The sequence below is a fragment of the Parambassis ranga genome, chromosome 17 (genome assembly GCF_900634625.1).
Source record: "Parambassis ranga chromosome 17, fParRan2.1, whole genome shotgun sequence".
Taxonomy (NCBI): domain Eukaryota; kingdom Metazoa; phylum Chordata; class Actinopteri; family Ambassidae; genus Parambassis; species Parambassis ranga.
The window spans coordinates 18,856,826-18,883,420 of record NC_041037.1 but is presented as its reverse complement, the minus strand read 5'-3'; the positions used below and the strand labels follow the sequence as shown (position 1 = coordinate 18,883,420).

General features: G+C 42.3%; 3 long non-coding RNA genes across 3 annotated transcripts; all 3 read right to left on the bottom strand.

Moving 5' to 3' along the window:
- Positions 1-11,333: 11,333 nt before the first annotated feature.
- Positions 11,334-11,889, bottom strand: LOC114450188 (uncharacterized). Its single transcript, XR_003672047.1, has 3 exons — positions 11,815-11,889; positions 11,490-11,552; positions 11,334-11,391 (listed from the first exon to the last, which is right to left on the bottom strand). It is a non-coding gene; the product is annotated as an uncharacterized LOC114450188 (long non-coding RNA).
- Positions 11,890-15,948: 4,059 nt separating this feature from the next.
- On the bottom strand, positions 15,949-16,690 carry LOC114450252 (uncharacterized). The gene is made up of 3 exons (XR_003672062.1): positions 16,628-16,690; positions 16,367-16,542; positions 15,949-15,998 (listed from the first exon to the last, which is right to left on the bottom strand). It is a non-coding gene; the product is annotated as an uncharacterized LOC114450252 (long non-coding RNA).
- A 796-nt stretch (positions 16,691-17,486) lies between these two features.
- On the bottom strand, positions 17,487-18,047 carry LOC114450290 (uncharacterized). Its single transcript, XR_003672068.1, has 3 exons — positions 17,969-18,047; positions 17,644-17,706; positions 17,487-17,545 (listed from the first exon to the last, which is right to left on the bottom strand). It is a non-coding gene; the product is annotated as an uncharacterized LOC114450290 (long non-coding RNA).
- Positions 18,048-26,595: the final 8,548 nt, after the last annotated feature.

Sequence of the window (26,595 nt, the reverse complement as noted above, 5' to 3'; positions counted from 1 at the left end):
TTTATAATATGGTAAACAAATATTAATTAAAAAAGTGAATTTAACAAATACAAATGCTCATAAAATATAGATGATAAATATTTAATCGACCAGTCATCAGACTGATCATACATGTGACATTCGTAAGATCGGACAGAAAAAAAGATTATAGAGACTTTCTGTGTCCTCAGAAATGGTCAAACTTTGAGGCCACGCCCCGGCCACACCGTCAGACTTTTGTAAGAGTTTTGGAATGCGTCTATCCCTATGGTGCCTGAGGGACACGGCGAATTTCAGCTCAATCCGATGAAGTATGCGAGGCGTGAAAAGTTTGGCAGCAGGGTCACACATCGCCAAAATGGCCACAAACCTTCAAATGGTGGACTTCCTGTTGGGTTTGGAGGGGGGGTCCAAGAGACTTTTTGTGCGTCTTGAGGTGATACATGTGTGCCAATTTTCATAATCCTGTGTCAAACCGGCCAGGGGCTACGGTTGGGGGCGCTATAGAGCCATTTTATATTGCATTTCAAAAGTCAGCAAATTTCAAATAATAATCCTAAGGGTTTCAATATATATATAATAAGCGCGCAAAGCATCTTGGGATATGTGAGGCCACGAAGGATGGTAGCAACTTCAGACCTGCAGTCCGGCCCCTGAATATTCCAGTGCTTATTGACCACACCGGTGTCTGTGTAGCATTAAACTACTGTTACTATTTATTAACTGATGATATATCTACTGTAATATAATCACTGATTCATCTTGCTTGATCACATCAACAACCTGTCATGTGTTCTCTGTGTATGATGTCTGTGCATGTTTGCTCTCTCTCTCTCTCTTCTCTCTCCTTCATCTCTGTCCTGTCTCCCTCTTCTTCTCCTCCACCCGGCCGACTGTCAGCAGGAAGGTTCTTCCTTATGAGCGGGTCCTGTTCAAGGTTTCTTCCTGTTAAAAGGGAATTTTTCTTGCCTCTGTTGCTCTTAAGGGGGTTCAGGCTCCACCAAAATGTAGGCAATAAGTTCTTCTCATGGAGTTCAGTCTTATCTTTATTTGTGCCTACCACATATATCCTTTACAGTGGCTACTCCTGTGCTCTTCCATTCCTGCACTACATTTCTGGGAGTGGAGACAGACAGTCCAGACCTTTCACATCATTTCTGGTACCCTTCTCCTAATTCATGATAATGAATTATCTTTGTTTTAGGTCAGCGGAGAGCTGTTTAGAGGCCCCCATGTGTCTACTCTCTAAGAAAGAACCTAGGACAAGTACAGCAGCAGTTACCTATGTTAAACAGCTTTTTCATGATTGATTCCAGCTGTCTTTGTAACTGAAGATCTAACAAGCTAATCAAAGCAGTTTTGTGCTTCAACCTGCTTTATAAACCCCTACAGGTCTTGAAATGAATGTGATAAAAAGGGTGCCAACACTTTTGCACATTACATTTTTACAAATTTTATTATAATAAATCTCTACTCTAAGGATGTCAATCTGGAAAACACTCAGATGTCTGCATCTCTGGAGGAAACAAACCTCGTCGCTGTGATCTTCTCTTAGGAAGGTAGAGCAAATTATCATGAAATGATAGGGGTGCCCAAACTTTTGCATACCACTGTAATCATGTTTTCAATTAGGATCTTATGTTTAGCAAGTATTTGACAGTGGTGGAACTGCTGTGTCTTCCTATCCAGGAGTTCGATGGCTCGTCACCAGAGGTTTCCAGAGGTTCCACGGATGTACTGGTGGCTTGTGAGCAGCATGAGAACAATTGAAGAAATGTGACAAAATCACAGCATTCAAAACTTTTCAGATCCTTCTATGTAAGTGAGTTTCTGATACATCGGAATTTTAGAGTGTAGTTTAGAGTGCACCTCAGATTTTTGGGATCTAATGTACTTAATACTCGAACTCTGTTACATGCATAGGCTACTTTGTTTATTTGAACTCAAACTTATGTTGACATGGATAAGAAACATCCATCCAGGCCTTCCTCAGGTGGACGTGTCCTCTGACTTCCCTTGTTCTGCAGACTGGCTTTTGTTGCTGTCTGTTGGGAGGAACCAAAAAAACATACAAATTACTTCCAGATAAACACAAACAAATGATGAACATGATCTCACACTAACTTCGGAGAGGAACTTTGTTTGAACTCACCCCCTTCAATATTCCTCATCGGAAGACTCCTCTGCATCACACTCACTGATGAGTCAACACAGACACAGCCATCAACTTTTACATCATTTACTGACAAACATGAAGCTGTCAGAATGAAGTGATCTAAAGTCTGACCTGTTGACAGCAGCACCTTCTGGATCTTGAACCAAAGTGAATTCGTCTGGATCAGAGTCCTTTTCTGCATCCTGTAAGAATGATAAATATTATAGAACAAACTGTATTTCAGGTTCAGAAATGAAAACATGTACAAATATTAGTGAGAAAACACAAGCAGCGGTAGCAGACTTTAGATCTGAGGAACGCTTGGATGGTGAGCAGCTCATCTGTCTTCTGTTCCACTAAACCCAGGTAGGACATGATGTTGTTGTCGGTGACGCTTGTGGAGGAGCCCACCATGTCATCAATCAGTGAGCGGTCACACTCTAGGCTGGAGAAGGTGCTGTTTACTCCTGTGGAGGAGTAATATCAAGTATTCGAGTATCAATGTTCTAACTGATGACTCGATTTAACAGCTGGAAGTCACAAGGTTGTGAAAAAAACCTGTTTTAATCTGTTCCAGGACTTTGCTGATGATGGTGGCTTGGTCTTCATAATCCTCTGCCTGAGACTCGGCCTCCTTTAATCTCTCCTGGACGTCTCTTAGCCGAGAGTCATAATCCTGCTCCTGCTGCCGACCTTTGGCTTCAGCCTGCTCCATGTTTGTTTGGATCTAAACTCATTCACAGCACAAATACATAAATAAATGACCCAGCAAACCACTGTCTTCAATGTAATTCAGAAGGTTGCAGCAAGGCAACTGGACTTGTAGAATTTCTACAGGTCCAGTAGCTTTGCTTTAACCAACTGAATAAAATGACCCGGATGACTGAGAATCTTCCTCAACAGGTTCATTGTAATGTGTGAGACCTTCAAATCAAACCACCGGCTAATTTCATTCTTTAATACATCAATCTCTTTGTTTTGCTCGTTCACCAATTGAAGAGAGCAAAGTTCTCCTCCTCACCTACAGGGGGAAACAATACAATACATAATACAGCAGGGAGATACAGTGTGTTTCCATTTAATGAGACCCCCTTCTGACTGGAGAAAGTTGGTCTAGCTAGAGCGGGATCAAATCTGGTAGTTCAATCTTTGGTAGTTCAGTGGATGTTTTACACATGGCGTGACCCAGATACTGTCCCCATGAACCCAGAAGTATGATGTCGCTAGCCACATTCGTGTTCAGACCTTAGCCAGATTTTAGCAAACCCAGCTCAATCCACCTCTGTGAGGTGGATCTATCTAATCCAGCTTTAACTGGATTTTTGTGCTGTTCTGATTGATTACACAAGACTGAAACGGGGTCTGAATGTACTCATGTACAAATGCAAGAGGATTATAATCCTGACATAAACTGTGTGCAGAATATGAGACTCACCCTGGATGAACCTGGTCACCAGCAGGTCCAGGTTGTCCTCTCCTGTCACAGTCTGAAGTTTCCTAAACATGTCCTCCAGAACGTCCAGAGACACGTCCTGTGAGTCCCCCCTCCTCTGCTCCTTCAGCTCTGACACTGAGAAACACAAAAACACATCAGATTCACATCAGTGAGGCGCCAGTCTCATCTTCATCAGCAGGGTTAGCATTAGCATCACAATGTTATGTTTATCATTCATTATTCTCTTTAGTCTTAGTGCCTGTATTCACAATGACACAAGGACACACAAATGTGTAACTGTATTGTATGTGCAACATTATTGCCTGCTACATGAATTCTACTGAGAAACACATGTTGTTTGTACTTTTGTCCTTTTCCGCTGTGGCTTTTGCATTGATGAAAATGAATGATACAATTATTGGAACTGTTAGCACTGCTAAACTTTAGACACATAGCCTACAACATCATGCGGGCCGCCTGCCTCTTACATTGCCTGGTTCCCATTTTGTGGTCGCTCCTCTCGCTGCCTTGACGCTCATGAAGTTCTTCAGGCTGCTCTGCTGTGCAATAACCCGCTCCAGTTCCTTCATCTCAGCGTTAAAGTGAGCGTGTTCCTTCTCCGCTGTCTCCCTCAGCCGGTCAGCTTGGACTGAGCCTCCACCCTTATGTATACCAGTTCCAGATATGAGCTGCAACATCTCAGAGGTTTCCTTCCATTTAACACAACTGGCTGTCTCAGGAGCTCACCTTTCTTCGTTAGCAGCGCTGATCTGGTTGGTAACTTCTGCGTTCTTCTTGTGGAGTTCCTGCAGTTCCTGCGATACAAATATATCTGCTAATAAAGTGTTGAAGGAGAAATCAACAATGTGCCCATGGTGATGATATGATAAGAGTTGTAACCTTGTTCAGCTTGTTGTGTTGCTGCTGGAAATGGTGACGCTCATTAAGAAGACTCTGCAGCTTCTCCTTCAGATGGCTGTTTTTTGCTAACTGCTCATTGAGTTTAGTGGTGGCCTGGACAGAGATGAACATAAAGTAAACAACAGAATGGCTTTGTTTTGTTTGTTTATGCTGTAGCAATGAGTTTGATGACTCACTCTGTGCAGCTCTCCTTCCACAGATTTCTGAGTGCTCTGTACCTCTGACCTAACACAGAGACTGACAGCTCCTCTTCTCGCTTCCATCATCTCGGACTCCAGGTTTGAAATCTGCCCGCATTAAAGTCAAAAGTAAAAAATATGAATCAACATGAAATGATGAAATACATACACGATATACAGTCAGACCTTTCTCTGCAAGCCCTTTTGTTTTTGCCTCTCTCTCTCTAGCTCTTCATCCAAAGCATGGTTATGCTGGAGCAGCTTCTGAAGACGCTGGATGTCCTCAGTCTTCATCTCTTTGCGCCTCTTACACGCGCTGAGCTTTTCACGGAGCTCCTCCTGCTCCTTCAGCAGATTCTCAATCTCCTGCCTTCATCCAAGTCAACATGTGATCAGATATACAACAGACACACACACACAAATACAGTGTGTGAGTTACAGTATGGTAAGTGCGCTCACTCTTGTTTGTAGATTTGTCTCTGGGTCTTGCGGTTGTAGGCCTCATTCTCTCTCTCCATGGTCCTCACTCGTCTCTGCAGGTCCTCAAGTTTGGCTTTCTCTAACTCTGTTTAAAAACGTTATTTAACATTACAGATATTTCAACCAAACAACAATACAACTGATAATAATTACAAGATTTAAAACAAAAAAACACACATCACCTGTGCCACCTGTGCTCGAGGACGACCTTCTTCGAGACATGTTTACACCAAATGCAGCCAAATCTTTAAACAAGAAAACATGAACGAATGTCTTAATGGAAATATCATTGTCCTCTGTCACGATTCCTATTTAGTCTATTTAAGATATTGAAATCTAATTTTAAATACACAGGTCATCAAAATAACCAAAATGCTAACGTAGCATGTCTTGCTAGCTGTTACAGAAGACATCAAATATTTAGCTTGCTCGTACTTAGCTAAACTATATCAGGTGTGTGAAATGTGTGTGTTGTGCTGTGTAAGAATAAATAAAAGTTTATCTGACCAGCTGTACGCTTGGGAACCCACCGAACCTTTGCAGGACACCAGTACACCGCAGCGGCAGCTGTCTGAAGTGTTGTTAGCAACCGTTGCTAAGGAACACGGGACAATCAGGCCCTGCTCTCAGGCTGTCAGGCAGCGGCCTTCAAAGTGCTCCGTATGAAATTAACACATGAGAGATACTATATGAAATGAGCCTATTTTATAATATGGTAAACAAATATTAATTAAAAAGTGAATTTAACAAAATACAAATGCTCATAAAAATATAGATGATAAATATTTAATCGACCAGTCATCAGACTCTGATCATACATGTGACATTTCGTACAGATCGGACAGAAAACAAAGAAGTTATAGAGACTTTCTGTGTCCTCAGAAATGGTCAAACTTTGAGGCCACGCCCCGGCCACACCGTCAGACTTTTGTAAGAGTTTTGGAATGCGTCTATTCCCTATGGTGTCCTGAGTGGACACGGCGAATTTCAGCTCAATCCGATGAAGTATGCGAGGCGTGAAAAGTTTGGCAGCAGGGTCACACATCGCCAAAAATGGCCACAAACCTTCAAATGGTGGACTTCCTGTTGGGTTTGGAGGGGGGGTCCAAGAGACTTTTTTGTGCGTCTTGAGGTGATACATGTGTGCCAATTTTCATAATCCTGTGTCAAACCGGCCAGAGGGGCTACGCGTTGGGGGCGCTATAGAGCCATTTTTATATGTGCATTTCAAAAGTCAGCAAATTTCAAAATTTTTCAGGCGAATGAATTTTTCTACCAAGTTTGGTGAGTTTTTGGGCATGTTAAGGCCTCCAAAAATGCGATCTCGGAGGGGAAAAAAAATAAAAAAAAAAAAATAAAAAAATAATCCTAAGGGTTTCAATAGGGCTCTTGTACCATTCGGTGCTCGGGCCCTAATAATCCTAAGGGTTTCAATAGGGCTCTTGCACCATTCGGTGCTCGGGCCCTAATAATAATCCTAAGGGTTTCAATAGGGCTCTTGCACCATTCGGTGCTCGGGCCCTAATAAGCGTGCAAAGCATCTTGGGATATGTGAGGCCACGAAGGATGGTAGCAACTTCAGACCTGCAGTCCGGCCCCTGAATATTCCAGTGCTTATTGACCACACCGGTGTCTGTGTAGCATTAAACTACTGTTACTATTTATTAACTGATGATATATCTACTGTAATATAATCACTGATTCATCTTGCTTGATCACATCAACAACCTGTCATGTGTGTTCTCTGTGTATGATGTCTGTGCATGTTTGCTCCTCTCTCTCTCTCTCTCTCTCTCTCTCTCCTTCATCCTCTCTGTCCTGTCTCCCTCTTCTTCTCCTCCACCCGGCCGACTGTCAGCAGGAAGGTTCTTCCTTATGAGCCGGGTCCTGTTCAAGGTTTCTTCCTGTTAAAAGGGAATTTTTCTTGCCTCTGTTGCTCTTAAGGGGGTTCAGGCTCCACCAAAATGTAGGCAATAAGTTCTTCTCATGGAGTTCAGTCTTATCTTTATTTGTGCCTACCACATATTATCCTTTACAGTGGCTACTCCTGTGCTCTTCCATTCCTGCACTACATTTCTGGGAGTGGAGACAGACAGTCCAGACCTTTCACATCATTTCTGGTACCCTTCTCCTAATTCATGATAATGAATTATCTTTGTTTTAGGTCAGCGGAGAGCTGTTTAGAGGCCCCCATGTGTCTACTCTCTAAGAAAGAACCTAGGACAAGTACAGCAGCAGTTACCTATGTTAAACAGCTTTTTCATGATTGATTCCAGCTGTCTTTGTAACTGAAGATCTAACAAGCTAATCAAAGCAGTTTTGTGCTTCAACCTGCTTTATAAACCCCTACAGGTCTTGAAATGAATGTGATAAAAAGGGTGCCAACACTTTTGCACATTACATTTTTTACATTAAATTTTATTACAATAAATCTCTACTCTAAGGATGTCAATCTGGAAAACACTCAGATGTCTGCATCTCTGGAGGAAACAAACCTCGTCGCTGTGATCTTCTCTTAGGAAGGTAGAGCAAATTATCATGAAATGATAGGGGTGCCCAAACTTTTGCATACCACTGTAATCATGTTTTCAATTAGGATCTTATGTTTAGCAAGTATTTGACAGTGGTGGAACTGCTGTGTCTTCCTATCCAGGAGTTCGATGGCTCGTCACCAGAGGTTTCCAGAGGTTCCACGGATGTACTGGTGGCTTGTGAGCAGCATGAGAACAATTGAAGAAATGTGACAAAATCACAGCATTCAAAACTTTTCAGATCCTTCTATGTAAGTGAGTTTCTGATACATCGGAATTTTAGAGTGTAGTTTAGAGTGCACCTCAGATTTTTGGGATCTAATGTACTTAATACTCGAACTCTGTTACATGCATAGGCTACTTTGTTTATTTGAACTCAAACTTATGTTGACATGGATAAGAAACATCCATCCAGGCCTTCCTCAGGTGGACGTGTCCTCTGACTTCCCTTGTTCTGCAGACTGGCTTTTGTTGCTGTCTGTTGGGAGGAACCAAAAAAACATACAAATTACTTCCAGATAAACACAAACAAATGATGAACATGATCTCACACTAACTTCGGAGAGGAACTTTGTTTGAACTCACCCCCTTCAATATTCCTCATCGGAAGACTCCTCTGCATCACACTCACTGATGAGTCAACACAGACACAGCCATCAACTTTTACATCATTTACTGACAAACATGAAGCTGTCAGAATGAAGTGATCTAAAGTCTGACCTGTTGACAGCAGCACCTTCTGGATCTTGAACCAAAGTGAATTCGTCTGGATCAGAGTCCTTTTCTGCATCCTGTAAGAATGATAAATATTATAGAAACAAACTGTATTTCAGGTTCAGAAATGAAAACATGTACAAATATTAGTGAGAAAACACAAGCAGCAGTAGCAGACTTTAGATCTGAGGAACGCTTGGATGGTGAGCAGCTCATCTGTCTTCTGTTCCACTAAACCCAGGTAGGACATGATGTTGTTGTCGGTGACGCTTGTGGAGGAGCCCACCATGTCATCAATCAGTGAGCGGTCACACTCTAGGCTGGAGAAGGTGCTGTTTACTCCTGTGAGAGGGAGGAGTATCAAGTATTCGAGTATCAATGTTCTAACTGATGACTCGATTTAACAGCTGGAAGTCACAAGGTTGTGAAAAAAACCTGTTTTAATCTGTTCCAGGACTTTGCTGATGATGGTGGCTTGGTCTTCATAATCCTCTGCCTGAGACTCGGCCTCCTTTAATCTCTCCTGGACGTCTCTTAGCCGAGAGTCATAATCCTGCTCCTGCTGCCGACCTTTGGCTTCAGCCTGCTCCATGTTTGTTTGGATCTAAACTCATTCACAGCACAAATACATAAATAAATGACCCAGCAAACCACTGTCTTCAATGTAATTCAGAAGGTTGCAGCAAGGCAACTGGACTTGTAGAATTTCTACAGGTCCAGTAGCTTTGCTTTAACCAACTGAATAAAAATGACCCGGATGACTGAGAATCTTCATCAACAGGTTCATTGTAATGTGTGAGACCTTCAAATCAAACTCACCTGGCTAATTTCATTCTTTAATACATCAATCTCTTTGTTTTGCTCGTTCACCAAATTGAAGAGAGCAAAGTTCTCCTCCTCACCTACAGGGGGAAACAATACAATACATAATACAGCAGGGAGATACAGTGTGTTTCCATTTAATGAGACCCCCTTCTGACTGGAGAAAGTTGGTCTAGCTAGAGCGGGATCAAATCTGGTAGTTCAATCTTTGGTAGTTCAGTGGATGTTTTACACATGGCGTGACCCAGATACTGTCCCCATGAACCCAGAAGTATGATGTCGCTAGCCACATTCGTGTTCAGACCTTAGCCAGATTTTAGCAAACCCAGCTCAATCCACCTCTGTGAGGTGGATCTATCTAATCCAGCTTTAACTGGATTTTTGTGCTGTTCTGATTGATTACACAAGACTGAACGGGGTCTGAATGTACTCATGTACAAATGCAAGAGGATTATAATCCTGACATAAACTGTGTGCAGAATATGAGACTCACCCTGGATGAACCTGGTCACCAGCAGGTCCAGGTTGTCCTCTCCTGTCACAGTCTGAAGTTTCCTAAACATGTCCTCCAGAACGTCCAGAGACACGTCCTGTGAGTCCCCCCTCCTCTGCTCCTTCAGCTCTGACACTGAGAAACACAAAACACATCAGATTCACATCAGTGAGGCGCCAGTCTCATCTTCATCAGCAGGGTTAGCATTAGCATCACAATGTTATGTTTATCATTCATGTTTATCATTCATTATTCTCTTTAGTCTTAGTGCCTGTATTCACAATGACACAAGGACACACAAATGTGTAACTGTATTGTGTGTGCAACATTATTGCCTGCTACATGAATTCTACTGAGAAACACATGTTGTTTGTACTTTTGTCCTTTTCCGCTGTGGCTTTTTGCATTGATGAAAAATGAATGATACAATTATTGGAACTGTTAGCACTGCTAAAACTTTAGACACATTAGCTACAACATCATGCGGGCCGCCTGCCTCTTACATTGCCTGGTTCCCATTTTGTGGTCGCTCCTCTCGCTGCCCTTGACGCTCATGAAGTTCTTCAGGCTGCTCTGCTGTGCAATAACCCGCTCCAGTTCCTTCATCTCAGCGTTAAAGTGAGCGTGTTCCTTCTCCGCTGTCTCCCTCAGCACGGTCAGCTTGGACTGAGCCTCCACCCTTATGTATACCAGTTCCAGATATGAGCTGCAACATCTCAGAGGTTTCCTTCCATTTAACACAACTGGCTGTCTCAGGAGCTCACCTTTCTTCGTTAGCAGCGCTGATCTGGTTGGTAACTTCTGCGTTCTTCCTGTGGAGTTCCTGCAGTTCCTGCGATACAAATATATCTGCTAATAAAGTGTTGAAGGAGAAATCAACAATGTGCCCATGGTGATGATATGATAAGAGTTGTAACCTTGTTCAGCTTGTTGTGTTGCTGCTGGAAATGGTGACGCTCATTAAGAAGACTCTGCAGCTTCTCCTTCAGATGGCTGTTTTTTGCTAACTGCTCATTGAGTTTAGTGGTGGCCTGGACAGAGATGAACATAAAGTAAACAACAGAATGGCTTTGTTTTGTTTGTTTATGCTGTAGCAATGAGTTTGATGACTCACTCTGTGCAGCTCTCCTTCCACAGATTTCTGAGTGCTCTGTACCTCTGACCTAACACAGAGACTGACAGCTCCTCTTCTCGCTTCCATCATCTCGGACTCCAGGTTTGAAATCTGCCCGCATTAAAGTCAAAAGTAAAAAATATGAATCAACATGAAATGATGAAATACATACACGATATACAGTCAGACCTTTCTCTGCAAGTCCTTTTGTTTTTGCCTCTCTCTCTCTAGCTCTTTATCCAAAGCATGGTTATGCTGGAGCAGCTTCTGAAGACGCTGGATGTCCTCAGTCTTCATTTCTTTGCGCCTCTTACACGCGCTGAGCTTTTCACGGAGCTCCTCCTGCTCCTTCAGCAGATTCTCAATCTCCTGCCTTCATCCAAGTCAACATGTGATCAGATATACAACAGACACACACACACAAATACAGTGTGTGAGTTACAGTATGGTAAGTGCGCTCACTCTTGTTTGTAGATTTGTCTCTGGGTCTTGCGGTTGTAGGCCTCATTCTCTCTCTCCATGGTCCTCACTCGTCTCTGCAGGTCCTCAAGTTTGGCTTTCTCTAACTCTGTTTAAAAACGTTATTTAACATTACAGATATTTCAACCAAACAACAATACAACTGATAATAATTACAAGATTTAAAAACAAAAAAACACACATCACCTGTGCCACCTGTGCTCGAGGACGACCTTCTTCGAGACATATTTACACCAAATGCAGCCAAATCTTTAAACAAGAAAACATGAACGAATGTCTTAATGGAAATATCATTGTCCTCTGTCACGATTCCTATTTAGTCTATTTAAGATATTGAAATCTAATTTTAAATACACAGGTCATCAAAATAACCAAAATGCTAACGTAGCATGTCTTGCTAGCTGTTACAGAAGACATCAAATATTTAGCTTGCTCGTACTTAGCTAAACTATATCAGGTGTGTGAAATGTGTGTGTTGTGCTGTGTAAGAATAAATAAAAGTTTATCTGACCAGCTGTACGCTTGGGAACCCACCGAACCTTTGCAGGACACCAGTACACCGCAGCGGCAGCTGTCTGAAGTGTTGTTAGCAACCGTTGCTAAGGAACACGGGACAATCAGGCCCTGCTCTCAGGCTGTCAGGCAGCGGCCTTCAAAGTGCTCCGTATGAAATTAACACATGAGAGATACTATATGAAATGAGCCTATTTTATAATATGGTAAACAAATATTAATTAAAAAGTGAATTTAACAAAATACAAATGCTCATAAAAATATAGATGATAAATATTTAATCGACCAGTCATCAGACTCTGATCATACATGTGACATTTCGTACAGATCGGACAGAAAACAAAGAAGTTATAGAGACTTTCTGTGTCCTCAGAAATGGTCAAACTTTGAGGCCACGCCCCGGCCACACCGTCAGACTTTTGTAAGAGTTTTGGAATGCGTCTATTCCCTATGGTGTCCTGAGTGGACACGGCGAATTTCAGCTCAATCCGATGAAGTATGCGAGGCGTGAAAAGTTTGGCAGCAGGGTCACACATCGCCAAAAATGGCCACAAACCTTCAAATGGTGGACTTCCTGTTGGGTTTGGAGGGGGGGTCCAAGAGACTTTTTTGTGCGTCTTGAGGTGATACATGTGTGCCAATTTTCATAATCCTGTGTCAAACCGGCCAGAGGGGCTACGCGTTGGGGGCGCTATAGAGCCATTTTTATATGTGCATTTCAAAAGTCAGCAAATTTCAAAATTTTTCAGGCGAATGAATTTTTCTACCAAGTTTGGTGAGTTTTTGGGCATGTTAAGGCCTCCAAAAATGCGATCTCGGAGGGGAAAAAAAAAATAAAAAAAAAAATAAAAAAATAATCCTAAGGGTTTCAATAGGGCTCTTGCACCATTCGGTGCTCGGGCCCTAATAATCCTAAGGGTTTCAATAGGGCTCTTGCACCATTCGGTGCTCGGGCCCTAATAATAATCCTAAGGGTTTCAATAGGGCTCTTGCACCATTCGGTGCTCGGGCCCTAATAAGCGCGCAAAGCATCTTGGGATATGTGAGGCCACGAAGGATGGTAGCAACTTCAGACCTGCAGTCCGGCCCCTGAATATTCCAGTGCTTATTGACCACACCGGTGTCTGTGTAGCATTAAACTACTGTTACTATTTATTAACTGATGATATATCTACTGTAATATAATCACTGATTCATCTTGCTTGATCACATCAACAACCTGTCATGTGTGTTCTCTGTGTATGATGTCTGTGCATGTTTGCTCCTCTCTCTCTCTCTCTCTCTCTCTCCTTCATCCTCTCTGTCCTGTCTCCCTCTTCTTCTCCTCCACCCGGCCGACTGTCAGCAGGAAGGTTCTTCCTTATGAGCCGGGTCCTGTTCAAGGTTTCTTCCTGTTAAAAGGGAATTTTTCTTGCCTCTGTTGCTCTTAAGGGGGTTCAGGCTCCACCAAAATGTAGGCAATAAGTTCTTCTCATGGAGTTCAGTCTTATCTTTATTTGTGCCTACCACATATTATCCTTTACACTGGCTACTCCTGTGCTCTTCCATTCCTGCACTACATTTCTGGGAGTGGAGACAGACAGTCCAGACCTTTCACATCATTTCTGGTACCCTTCTCCTAATTCATGATAATGAATTATCTTTGTTTTAGGTCAGCGGAGAGCTGTTTAGAGGCCCCCATGTGTCTACTCTCTAAGAAAGAACCTAGGACAAGTACAGCAGCAGTTACCTATGTTAAACAGCTTTTTCATGATTGATTCCAGCTGTCTTTGTAACTGAAGATCTAACAAGCTAATCAAAGCAGTTTTGTGCTTCAACCTGCTTTATAAACCCCTACAGGTCTTGAAATGAATGTGATAAAAAGGGTGCCAACACTTTTGCACATTACATTTTTTACATTAAATTTTATTATAATAAATCTCTACTCTAAGGATGTCAATCTGGAAAACACTCAGATGTCTGCATCTCTGGAGGAAACAAACCTCGTCGCTGTGATCTTCTCTTAGGAAGGTAGAGCAAATTATCATGAAATGATAGGGGTGCCCAAACTTTTGCATACCACTGTAATCATGTTTTCAATTAGGATCTTATGTTTAGCAAGTATTTGACAGTGGTGGAACTGCTGTGTCTTCCTATCCAGGAGTTCGATGGCTCGTCACCAGAGGTTTCCAGAGGTTCCACGGATGTACTGGTGGCTTGTGAGCAGCATGAGAACAATTGAAGAAATGTGACAAAATCACAGCATTCAAAACTTTTCAGATCCTTCTATGTAAGTGAGTTTCTGATACATCGGAATTTTAGAGTGTAGTTTAGAGTGCACCTCAGATTTTTGGGATCTAATGTACTTAATACTCGAACTCTGTTACATGCATAGGCTACTTTGTTTATTTGAACTCAAACTTATGTTGACATGGATAAGAAACATCCATCCAGGCCTTCCTCAGGTGGACGTGTCCTCTGACTTCCCTTGTTCTGCAGACTGGCTTTTGTTGCTGTCTGTTGGGAGGAACCAAAAAAACATACAAATTACTTCCAGATAAACACAAACAAATGATGAACATGATCTCACACTAACTTCGGAGAGGAACTTTGTTTGAACTCACCCCCTTCAATATTCCTCATCGGAAGACTCCTCTGCATCACACTCACTGATGAGTCAACACAGACACAGCCATCAACTTTTACATCATTTACTGACAAACATGAAGCTGTCAGAATGAAGTGATCTAAAGTCTGACCTGTTGACAGCAGCACCTTCTGGATCTTGAACCAAAGTGAATTCGTCTGGATCAGAGTCCTTTTCTGCATCCTGTAAGAATGATAAATATTATAGAAACAAACTGTATTTCAGGTTCAGAAATGAAAACATGTACAAATATTAGTGAGAAAACACAAGCAGCGGTAGCAGACTTTAGATCTGAGGAACGCTTGGATGGTGAGCAGCTCATCTGTCTTCTGTTCCACTAAACCCAGGTAGGACATGATGTTGTTGTCGGTGACGCTTGTGGAGGAGCCCACCATGTCATCAATCAGTGAGCGGTCACACTCTAGGCTGGAGAAGGTGCTGTTTACTCCTGTGAGAGGGAGGAATATCAAGTATTCGAGTATCAATGTTCTAACTGATGACTCGATTTAACAGCTGGAAGTCACAAGGTTGTGAAAAAAACCTGTTTTAATCTGTTCCAGGACTTTGCTGATGATGGTGGCTTGGTCTTCATAATCCTCTGCCTGAGACTCGGCCTCCTTTAATCTCTCCTGGACGTCTCTTAGCCGAGAGTCATAATCCTGCTCCTGCTGCCGACCTTTGGCTTCAGCCTGCTCCATGTTTGTTTGGATCTAAACTCATTCACAGCACAAATACATAAATAAATGACCCAGCAAACCACTGTCTTCAATGTAATTCAGAAGGTTGCAGCAAGGCAACTGGACTTGTAGAATTTCTACAGGTCCAGTAGCTTTGCTTTAACCAACTGAATAAAAATGACCCGGATGACTGAGAATCTTCATCAACAGGTTCATTGTAATGTGTGAGACCTTCAAATCAAACTCACCTGGCTAATTTCATTCTTTAATACATCAATCTCTTTGTTTTGCTCGTTCACCAAATTGAAGAGAGCAAAGTTCTCCTCCTCACCTACAGGGGGAAACAATACAATACATAATACAGCAGGGAGATACAGTGTGTTTCCATTTAATGAGACCCCCTTCTGACTGGAGAAAGTTGGTCTAGCTAGAGCGGGATCAAATCTGGTAGTTCAATCTTTGGTAGTTCAGTGGATGTTTTACACATGGCGTGACCCAGATACTGTCCCCATGAACCCAGAAGTATGATGTCGCTAGCCACATTCGTGTTCAGACCTTAGCCAGATTTTAGCAAACCCAGCTCAATCCACCTCTGTGAGGTGGATCTATCTAATCCAGCTTTAACTGGATTTTTGTGCTGTTCTGATTGATTACACAAGACTGAACGGGGTCTGAATGTACTCATGTACAAATGCAAGAGGATTATAATCCTGACATAAACTGTGTGCAGAATATGAGACTCACCCTGGATGAACCTGGTCACCAGCAGGTCCAGGTTGTCCTCTCCTGTCACAGTCTGAAGTTTCCTAAACATGTCCTCCAGAACGTCCAGAGACACGTCCTGTGAGTCCCCCCTCCTCTGCTCCTTCAGCTCTGACACTGAGAAACACAAAACACATCAGATTCACATCAGTGAGGCGCCAGTCTCATCTTCATCAGCAGGGTTAGCATTAGCATCACAATGTTATGTTTATCATTCATGTTTATCATTCATTATTCTCTTTAGTCTTAGTGCCTGTATTCACAATGACACAAGGACACACAAATGTGTAACTGTATTGTGTGTGCAACATTATTGCCTGCTACATGAATTCTACTGAGAAACACATGTTGTTTGTACTTTTGTCCTTTTCCGCTGTGGCTTTTTGCATTGATGAAAAATGAATGATACAATTATTGGAACTGTTAGCGCTGCTAAAACTTTAGACACATTAGCTACAACATCATGCGGGCCGCCTGCCTCTTACATTGCCTGGTTCCCATTTTGTGGTCGCTCCTCTCGCTGCCCTTGACGCTCATGAAGTTCTTCAGGCTGCTCTGCTGTGCAATAACCCGCTCCAGTTCCTTCATCTCAGCGTTAAAGTGAGCGTGTTCCTTCTCCGCTGTCTCCCTCAGCACGGTCAGCTTGGACTGAGCCTCCACCCTTATGTATACCAGTTCCAGATATGAGCTGCAACATCTCAGAGGTTTCCTTCCATTTAACACAACTGGCTGTCTCAGGAGCTCACCTTTCTTCGTTAGCAGCGCTGATCTGGTTGGTAACTTCTGCGTTCTTCTTGTGGAGTTCCTGCAGTTCCTGCAATACAAATATATCTGCTAATAAAGTGTTGAAGGAGAAATCAACAATGTGCCCATGGTGATGATATGATAAGAGTTGTAACCTTGTTCAGCTTGTTGTGTTGCTGCTGGAAATGGTGACGCTCATTAAGAAGACTCTGCAGCTTCTCCTTCAGATGGCTGTTTTTTGCTAACTGCTCATTGAGTTTAGTGGTGGCCTGGACAGAGATGAACATAAAGTAAACAACAGAATGGCTTTGTTTTGTTTGTTTATGCTGTAGCAATGAGTTTGATGACTCACTCTGTGCAGCTCTCCTTCCACAGATTTCTGAGTGCTCTGTACCTCTGACCTAACACAGAGACTGACAGCTCCTCTTCTCGCTTCCATCATCTCGGACTCCAGGTTTGAAATCTGCCCGCATTAAAGTCAAAAGTAAAAAATATGAATCAACATGAAATGATGAAATACATACAGGATATACAGTCAGACCTTTCTCTGCAAGTCCTTTTGTTTTTGCCTCTCTCTCTCTAGCTCTTTATCCAAAGCATGGTTATGCTGGAGCAGCTTCTGAAGACGCTGGATGTCCTCAGTCTTCATTTCTTTGCGCCTCTTACACGCGCTGAGCTTTTCACGGAGCTCCTCCTGCTCCTTCAGCAGATTCGCAATCTCCTGCCTTCATCCAAGTCAACATGTGATCAGATATACAACAGACACACACACACAAATACAGTGTGTGAGTTACAGTATGGTAAGTGCGCTCACTCTTGTTTGTAGATTTGTCTCTGGGTCTTGCGGTTGTAGGCCTCATTCTCTCTCTCCATGGTCCTCACTCGTCTCTGCAGGTCCTCAAGTTTGGCTTTCTCTAACTCTGTTTAAAAACGTTATTTAACATTACAGATATTTCAACCAAACAACAATACAACTGATAATAATTACAAGATTTAAAAACAAAAAAACACACATCACCTGTGCCACCTGTGCTCGAGGACGACCTTCTTCGAGACATGTTTACACCAAATGCAGCCAAATCTTTAAACAAGAAAACATGAACGAATGTCTTAATGGAAATATCATTGTCCTCTGTCACGATTCCTATTTAGTCTATTTAAGATATTGAAATCTAATTTTAAATACACAGGTCATCAAAATAACCAAAATGCTAACGTAGCATGTCTTGCTAGCTGTTACAGAAGACATCAAATATTTAGCTTGCTCGTACTTAGCTAAACTATATCAGGTGTGTGAAATGTGTGTGTTGTGCTGTGTAAGAATAAATAAAAGTTTATCTGACCAGCTGTACGCTTGGGAACCCACCGAACCTTTGCAGGACACCAGTACACCGCAGCGGCAGCTGTCTGAAGTGTTGTTAGCAACCGTTGCTAAGGAACACGGGACAATCAGGCCCTGCTCTCAGGCTGTCAGGCAGCGGCCTTCAAAGTGCTCCGTATGAAATTAACACATGAGAGATACTATATGAAATGAGCCTATTTTATAATATGGTAAACAAATATTAATTAAAAAGTGAATTTAACAAAATACAAATGCTCATAAAAATATAGATGATAAATATTTAATCGACCAGTCATCAGACTCTGATCATACATGTGACATTTCGTACAGATCGGACAGAAAACAAAGAAGTTATAGAGACTTTCTGTGTCCTCAGAAATGGTCAAACTTTGAGGCCACTCCCCGGCCACACCGTCAGACTTTTGTAAGAGTTTTGGAATGCGTCTATTCCCTATGGTGTCCTGAGTGGACACGGCGAATTTCAGCTCAATCCGATGAAGTATGCGAGGCGTGAAAAGTTTGGCAGCAGGGTCACACATCGCCAAAAATGGCCACAAACCTTCAAATGGTGGACTTCCTGTTGGGTTTGGAGGGGGGGTCCAAGAGACTTTTTTGTGCGTCTTGAGGTGATACATGTGTGCCAATTTTCATAATTCTGTGTCAAACCGGCCAGAGGGGCTACGCGTTGGGGGCGCTATAGAGCCATTTTTATATGTGCATTTCAAAAGTCAGCAAATTTCAAAATTTTTCAGGCGAATGAATTTTTCTACCAAGTTTGGTGAGTTTTTGGGCATGTTAAGGCCTCCAAAAATGCGATCTCGGAGGGGAAAAAAAAAAAAAAAAAAAAAAAAAAATAATCCTAAGGGTTTCAATAGGGCTCTTGCACCATTCGGTGCTCGGGCCCTAATAATCCTAAGGGTTTCAATAGGGCTCTTGCACCATTCGGTGCTCGGGCCCTAATAAGCGCGCAAAGCATCTTGGGATATGTGAGGCCACGAAGGATGGTAGCAACTTCAGACCTGCAGTCCGGCCCCTGAATATTCCAGTGCTTATTGACCACACCGGTGTCTGTGTAGCATTAAACTACTGTTACTATTTATTAACTGATGATATATCTACTGTAATATAATCACTGATTCATCTTGCTTGATCACATCAACAACCTGTCATGTGTGTTCTCTGTGTATGATGTCTGTGCATGTTTGCTCCTCTCTCTCTCTCTCTCTCTCCTTCATCCTCTCTGTCCTGTCTCCCTCTTCTTCTCCTCCACCCGGCCGACTGTCAGCAGGAAGGTTCTTCCTTATGAGCCGGGTCCTGTTCAAGGTTTCTTCCTGTTAAAAGGGAATTTTTCTTGCCTCTGTTGCTCTTAAGGGGGTTCAGGCTCCACCAAAATGTAGGCAATAAGTTCTTCTCATGGAGTTCAGTCTTATCTTTATTTGTGCCTACCACATATCATCCTTTACAGTGGCTACTCCTGTGCTCTTCCATTCCTGCACTACATTTCTGGGAGTGGAGACAGACAGTCCAGACCTTTCACATCATTTCTGGTACCCTTCTCCTAATTCATGATAATGAATTATCTTTGTTTTAGGTCAGCGGAGAGCTGTTTAGAGGCCCCCATGTGTCTACTCTCTAAGAAAGAACCTAGGACAAGTACAGCAGCAGTTACCTATGTTAAACAGCTTTTTCATGATTGATTCCAGCTGTCTTTGTAACTGAAGATCTAACAAGCTAATCAAAGCAGTTTTGTGCTTCAACCTGCTTTATAAACCCCTACAGGTCTTGAAATGAATGTGATAAAAAGGGTGCCAACACTTTTGCACATTACATTTTTTACATTAAATTTTATTATAATAAATCTCTACTCTAAGGATGTCAATCTGGAAAACACTCAGATGTCTGCATCTCTGGAGGAAACAAACCTCGTCGCTGTGATCTTCTCTTAGGAAGGTAGAGCAAATTATCATGAAATGATAGGGGTGCCCAAACTTTTGCATACCACTGTAATCATGTTTTCAATTAGGATCTTATGTTTAGCAAGTATTTGACAGTGGTGGAACTGCTGTGTCTTCCTATCCAGGAGTTCGATGGCTCGTCACCAGAGGTTTCCAGAGGTTCCACGGATGTACTGGTGGCTTGTGAGCAGCATGAGGACAATTGAAGAAATGTGACAAAATCACAGCATTCAAAACTTTTCAGATCCTTCTATGTAAGTGAGTTTCTGATACATCGGAATTTTAGAGTGTAGTTTAGAGTGCACCTCAGATTTTTGGGATCTAATGTACTTAATACTCGAACTCTGTTACATGCATAGGCTACTTTGTTTATTTGAACTCAAACTTATGTTGACATGGATAAGAAACATCCATCCAGGCCTTCCTCAGGTGGACGTGTCCTCTGACTTCCCTTGTTCTGCAGACTGGCTTTTGTTGCTGTCTGTTGGGAGGAACCAAAAAAACATACAAATTACTTCCAGATAAACACAAACAAATGATGAACATGATCTCACACTAACTTCGGAGAGGAACTTTGTTTGAACTCACCCCCTTCAATATTCCTCATCGGAAGACTCCTCTGCATCACACTCACTGATGAGTCAACACAGACACAGCCATCAACTTTTACATCATTTACTGACAAACATGAAGCTGTCAGAATGAAGTGATCTAAAGTCTGACCTGTTGACAGCAGCACCTTCTGGATCTTGAACCAAAGTGAATTCGTCTGGATCAGAGTCCTTTTCTGCATCCTGTAAGAATGATAAATATTATAGAAACAAACTGTATTTCAGGTTCAGAAATGAAAACATGTACAAATATTAGTGAGAAAACACAAGCAGCGGTAGCAGACTTTAGATCTGAGGAACGCTTGGATGGTGAGCAGCTCATCTGTCTTCTGTTCCACTAAACCCAGGTAGGACATGATGTTGTTGTCGGTGACGCTTGTGGAGGAGCCCACCATGTCATCAATCAGTGAGCGGTCACACTCTAGGCTGGAGAAGGTGCTGTTTACTCCTGTGAGAGGGAGGAATATCAAGTATTCGAGTATCAATGTTCTAACTGATGACTCGATTTAACAGCTGGAAGTCACAAGGTTGTGAAAAAAACCTGTTTTAATCTGTTCCAGGACTTTGCTGATGATGGTGGCTTGGTCTTCATAATCCTCTGCCTGAGACTCGGCCTCCTTTAATCTCTCCTGGACGTCTCTTAGCCGAGAGTCATAATCCTGCTCCTGCTGCCGACCTTTGGCTTCAGCCTGCTCCATGTTTGTTTGGATCTAAACTCATTCACAGCACAAATACATAAATAAATGACCCAGCAAACCACTGTCTTCAATGTAATTCAGAAGGTTGCAGCAAGGCAACTGGACTTGTAGAATTTCTACAGGTCCAGTAGCTTTGCTTTAACCAACTGAATAAAAATGACCCGGATGACTGAGAATCTTCATCAACAGGTTCATTGTAATGTGTGAGACCTTCAAATCAAACTCACCTGGCTAATTTCATTCTTTAATACATCAATCTCTTTGTTTTGCTCGTTCACCAAATTGAAGAGAGCAAAGTTCTCCTCCTCACCTACAGGGGGAAACAATACAATACATAATACAGCAGGGAGATACAGTGTGTTTCCATTTAATGAGACCCCCTTCTGACTGGAGAAAGTTGGTCTAGCTAGAGCGGGATCAAATCTGGTAGTTCAATCTTTGGTAGTTCAGTGGATGTTTTACACATGGCGTGACCCAGATACTGTCCCCATGAACCCAGAAGTATGATGTCGCTAGCCACATTCGTGTTCAGACCTTAGCCAGATTTTAGCAAACCCAGCTCAATCCACCTCTGTGAGGTGGATCTATCTAATCCAGCTTTAACTGGATTTTTGTGCTGTTCTGATTGATTACACAAGACTGAACGGGGTCTGAATGTACTCATGTACAAATGCAAGAGGATTATAATCCTGACATAAACTGTGTGCAGAATATGAGACTCACCCTGGATGAACCTGGTCACCAGCAGGTCCAGGTTGTCCTCTCCTGTCACAGTCTGAAGATTCCTAAACATGTCCTCCAGAACGTCCAGAGACACGTCCTGTGAGTCCCCCCTCCTCTGCTCCTTCAGCTCTGACACTGAGAAACACAAAACACATCAGATTCACATCAGTGAGGCGCCAGTCTCATCTTCATCAGCAGGGTTAGCATTAGCATCACAATGTTATGTTTATCATTCATGTTTATCATTCATTATTCTCTTTAGTCTTAGTGCCTGTATTCACAATGACACAAGGACACACAAATGTGTAACTGTATTGTATGTGCAACATTATTGCCTGCTACATGAATTCTACTGAGAAACACATGTTGTTTGTACTTTTGTCCTTTTCCGCTGTGGCTTTTTGCATTGATGAAAAATGAATGATACAATTATTGGAACTGTTAGCACTGCTAAAACTTTAGACACATTAGCTACAACATCATGCGGGCCGCCTGCCTCTTACATTGCCTGGTTCCCATTTTGTGGTCGCTCCTCTCGCTGCCCTTGACGCTCATGAAGTTCTTCAGGCTGCTCTGCTGTGCAATAACCCGCTCCAGTTCCTTCATCTCAGCGTTAAAGTGAGCGTGTTCCTTCTCCGCTGTCTCCCTCAGCACGGTCAGCTTGGACTGAGCCTCCACCCTTATGTATACCAGTTCCAGATATGAGCTGCAACATCTCAGAGGTTTCCTTCCATTTAACACAACTGGCTGTCTCAGGAGCTCACCTTTCTTCGTTAGCAGCGCTGATCTGGTTGGTAACTTCTGCGTTCTTCTTGTGGAGTTCCTGCAGTTCCTGCGATACAAATATATCTGCTAATAAAGTGTTGAAGGAGAAATCAACAATGTGCCCATGGTGAGGATATGATAAGAGTTGTAACCTTGTTCAGCTTGTTGTGTTGCTGCTGGAAATGGTGACGCTCATTAAGAAGACTCTGCAGCTTCTCCTTCAGATGGCTGTTTTTTGCTAACTGCTCATTGAGTTTAGTGGTGGCCTGGACAGAGATGAACATAAAGTAAACAACAGAATGGCTTTGTTTTGTTTGTTTATGCTGTAGCAATGAGTTTGATGACTCACTCTGTGCAGCTCTCCTTCCACAGATTTCTGAGTGCTCTGTACCTCTGACCTAACACAGAGACTGACAGCTCCTCTTCTCGCTTCCATCATCTCGGACTCCAGGTTTGAAATCTGCCCGCATTAAAGTCAAAAGTAAAAAATATGAATCAACATGAAATGATGAAATACATACACGATATACAGTCAGACCTTTCTCTGCAAGTCCTTTTGTTTTTGCCTCTCTCTCTCTAGCTCTTCATCCAAAGCATGGTTATGCTGGAGCAGCTTCTGAAGACGCTGGATGTCCTCAGTCTTCATCTCTTTGCGCCTCTTACACGCGCTGAGCTTTTCACGGAGCTCCTCCTGCTCCTTCAGCAGATTCTCAATCTCCTGCCTTCATCCAAGTCAACATGTGATCAGATATACAACAGACACACACACACAAATACAGTGTGTGAGTTACAGTATGGTAAGTGCGCTCACTCTTGTTTGTAGATTTGTCTCTGGGTCTTGCGGTTGTAGGCCTCATTCTCTCTCTCCATGGTCCTCACTCGTCTCTGCAGGTCCTCAAGTTTGGCTTTCTCTAACTCTGTTTAAAAACGTTATTTAACATTACAGATATTTCAACCAAACAACAATACAACTGATAATAATTACAAGATTTAAAAACAAAAAAACACACATCACCTGTGCCACCTGTGCTCGAGGACGACCTTCTTCGAGACATGTTTACACCAAATGCAGCCAAATCTTTAAACAAGAAAACATGAACGAATGTCTTAATGGAAATATCATTGTCCTCTGTCACGATTCCTATTTAGTCTATTTAAGATATTGAAATCTAATTTTAAATACACAGGTCATCAAAATAACCAAAATGCTAACGGTGTTACAGAAGACATCAAATATTTAGCTTGCTCGTACTTAGCTAAACTATATCAGGTGTGTGAAATGTGTGTGTTGTGCTGTGTAAGAATAAATAAAAGTTTATCTGACCAGCTGTTGTTGGAATCAATGTACATAAGTTATCCTACTTTTACTTCATTATATGAGTTACATCTTACGTCGTTATATGAGTTACATCTTACTCTTTATGTGTGCCTAATGATTTAAGTATCTTGCTGTGTGTAGTATCATTTAACCTGTTGATTTATGCTTCTATTTGAGTTAACCTAAATCACATGAGTGTTTTATATTTGAGTTAACCTAAATCACATAAGTGTTTATGTTTGATACAGCATGGTATGTGCAGCTTAACCACTTTACAACAGGTCAAGACTGGAGAAAGAACAGAGGCCGAAGATGACACACACACACTTTCACACAGAGCTTGTTGAAGATGTTCAAGGACATCGTAAAACGAAACTAAGATTTGTGATGCATGAACCCTTTGTCCCTTAGTAAACTATGTATTAGGGCGTTCCCAACTAATAAAAGGCTTGGAGAACCCAGAGCTGCTTCAGAGTGGCGTGGGAGATTGTAACTGAGCAGTCTCTGGTCACTCTCCTTGCAAGTAAAAAGATATCTAACTCTCTGTGTCTCTTTTGTGCAGGTTGTGTAATACAAATGTTTGGGGTTTGAACCTAACATTTAATTGGTCCTTCGAGCCGGATTCCAAGATACCTGACGATCCCAGCGAACGAGGTGAGATCCAGAGAAAGACAGTGGCCACTGCTTGAGACCCTTTCCGGGACTGGTCCCTCCCTCGTGGGCTGGGGTCCGATGGTTGACGGAAAGTCCAGGAGACACAGACGATTGTGAGTATAGATTTCCTTAAAAAGGGGGAATGTGTGAAAGACGCGCGCAGTAAAAGATAAGAAGTACAAGAGGATGGTGAAATCCTCTGTGTGTTGACAAGAGGATGGTGAAATCCTCTGTGTGTTGAAGAAGTGAAAAAGTGAATAAAACCCTGACAATTCTAGACTCTATCAGGTCAAGTAAAAAAGTCCGCAGGAGGGTAGACTCTCCTAGTTTAAAACGACTAGTTAAATTCTACGTAGGACAGCGGAACCTGTTTGGCAACTGTGTTAAAATTAAAAGTAAAAAGTGAAGTGCACGTTCGAACAAAAAGGTGTGAAAGTAAATGTGTGAATGGAAAAATAATTACCACTAGGTAATTATATTTCATATAAAACAACAAGACTCAAATGGTGAGCCTTTGTGGATGCATGTAGGCAAGAAAACTCCACCTGAAAAGGTTGAAGTGAGTTTTACCACAAAAGGTTATTGATTGCCATCTTGTTGAAAGAAATCCAGTGATAGAATACAGCAGGTATTAAGACCCACTGGATCCAACATCTAGATCAAAATGGGGAAGGGGCAAAGCAAAACCCGACAAAAGTTAATTGATGAGTTAACTTGTAAAGATTGGAAAATAGTTCAAAAGGCAGATGAGGCCGCGATAGAACCGTTAGGTCGTTGGATAAAAAAGTATAGTTTTAATGGTAAACTATCAACTACTGATGTAAAAGACCTACAACTCAAAATTAGGATCAAATGTAAAGATGATAAAAATAAATTGAAAAAAGAAGGTTATGAACACACGCAGGTCTGGATCAAAATAGCAGGACAGCGTGAGGAGGGTGAGAAGAAGGCGAGACGGGAGAGGGATGAGAAAAAGAAAAAAGGGGCAGCAGGCAGTGACAGTGTAGGAGAGAAACAGACATTGATGTTTCACAGGAAGGAGGATGATGAATTTAGTGGGCCATATGCAGAGGCTAGACAGCTGTTGCAACAACAGGCTGAGGTCTCCGCTCCAGACACACACATAGCAGCGGGGCCACCAGGGGGGCCACCCAAATACACACCTCTTGCAAATGCAATTTCACAGCCCAGTTACGCACCTCCTGTATTTGAAACTCCACACACAATGCTGACCCGTTCAAAAGGCAGTGTAGGAGACTGGTCAAAAGGCTTAACAACCGGAATACAAAATATGTTTTCTCCGAAACCAAAAATACCTGATTTCTCACAAGAGAGAGAAGACACAGATGTTTTCCCTCTAATAGAATTACCTAATCCACGCGCAGGCCAGGAGGGTGAGAGAGAGATAATTAGAGTATTCAGAACTTGGACTCAAAGTGATGTTAAAAAAGCAGTTGAGGGGATTCCGCACCCTAAGGAGGATGTTGAGGAATGCATCACACAAATGGAAAATCTGCGACAATCATATCATTTAAATGGAGCAGAAGTTCAGCAAATTTGGATGACCTTGACAGGTCCTGACTGGTTTTATGTAAAAGGAAATTATTCCCCTACTGATGCACAAAACCAGATTCATCCTCCTGAGAGTGGGGAATTAAATGGAAATGTGAATCCGCTTTTAGACCGGATCAGAAACAGATATAGAAGGAGAGCAAATTACACTGAAATTGGAAGGTGTAAACAAAAGCCAGAGGAGCCGTTTGAGGAGTACAGAGTAAGGATGGAGAAAATTTTTAGAGCGCACAGTGGTCTAGAGGTGAATGACGCTGATGATGGAGCTTATAAACAACAGCTAAAAAACGCTTTACACTCAGGCTCCCTACCAGAGATTAGTGGGTGGGTAA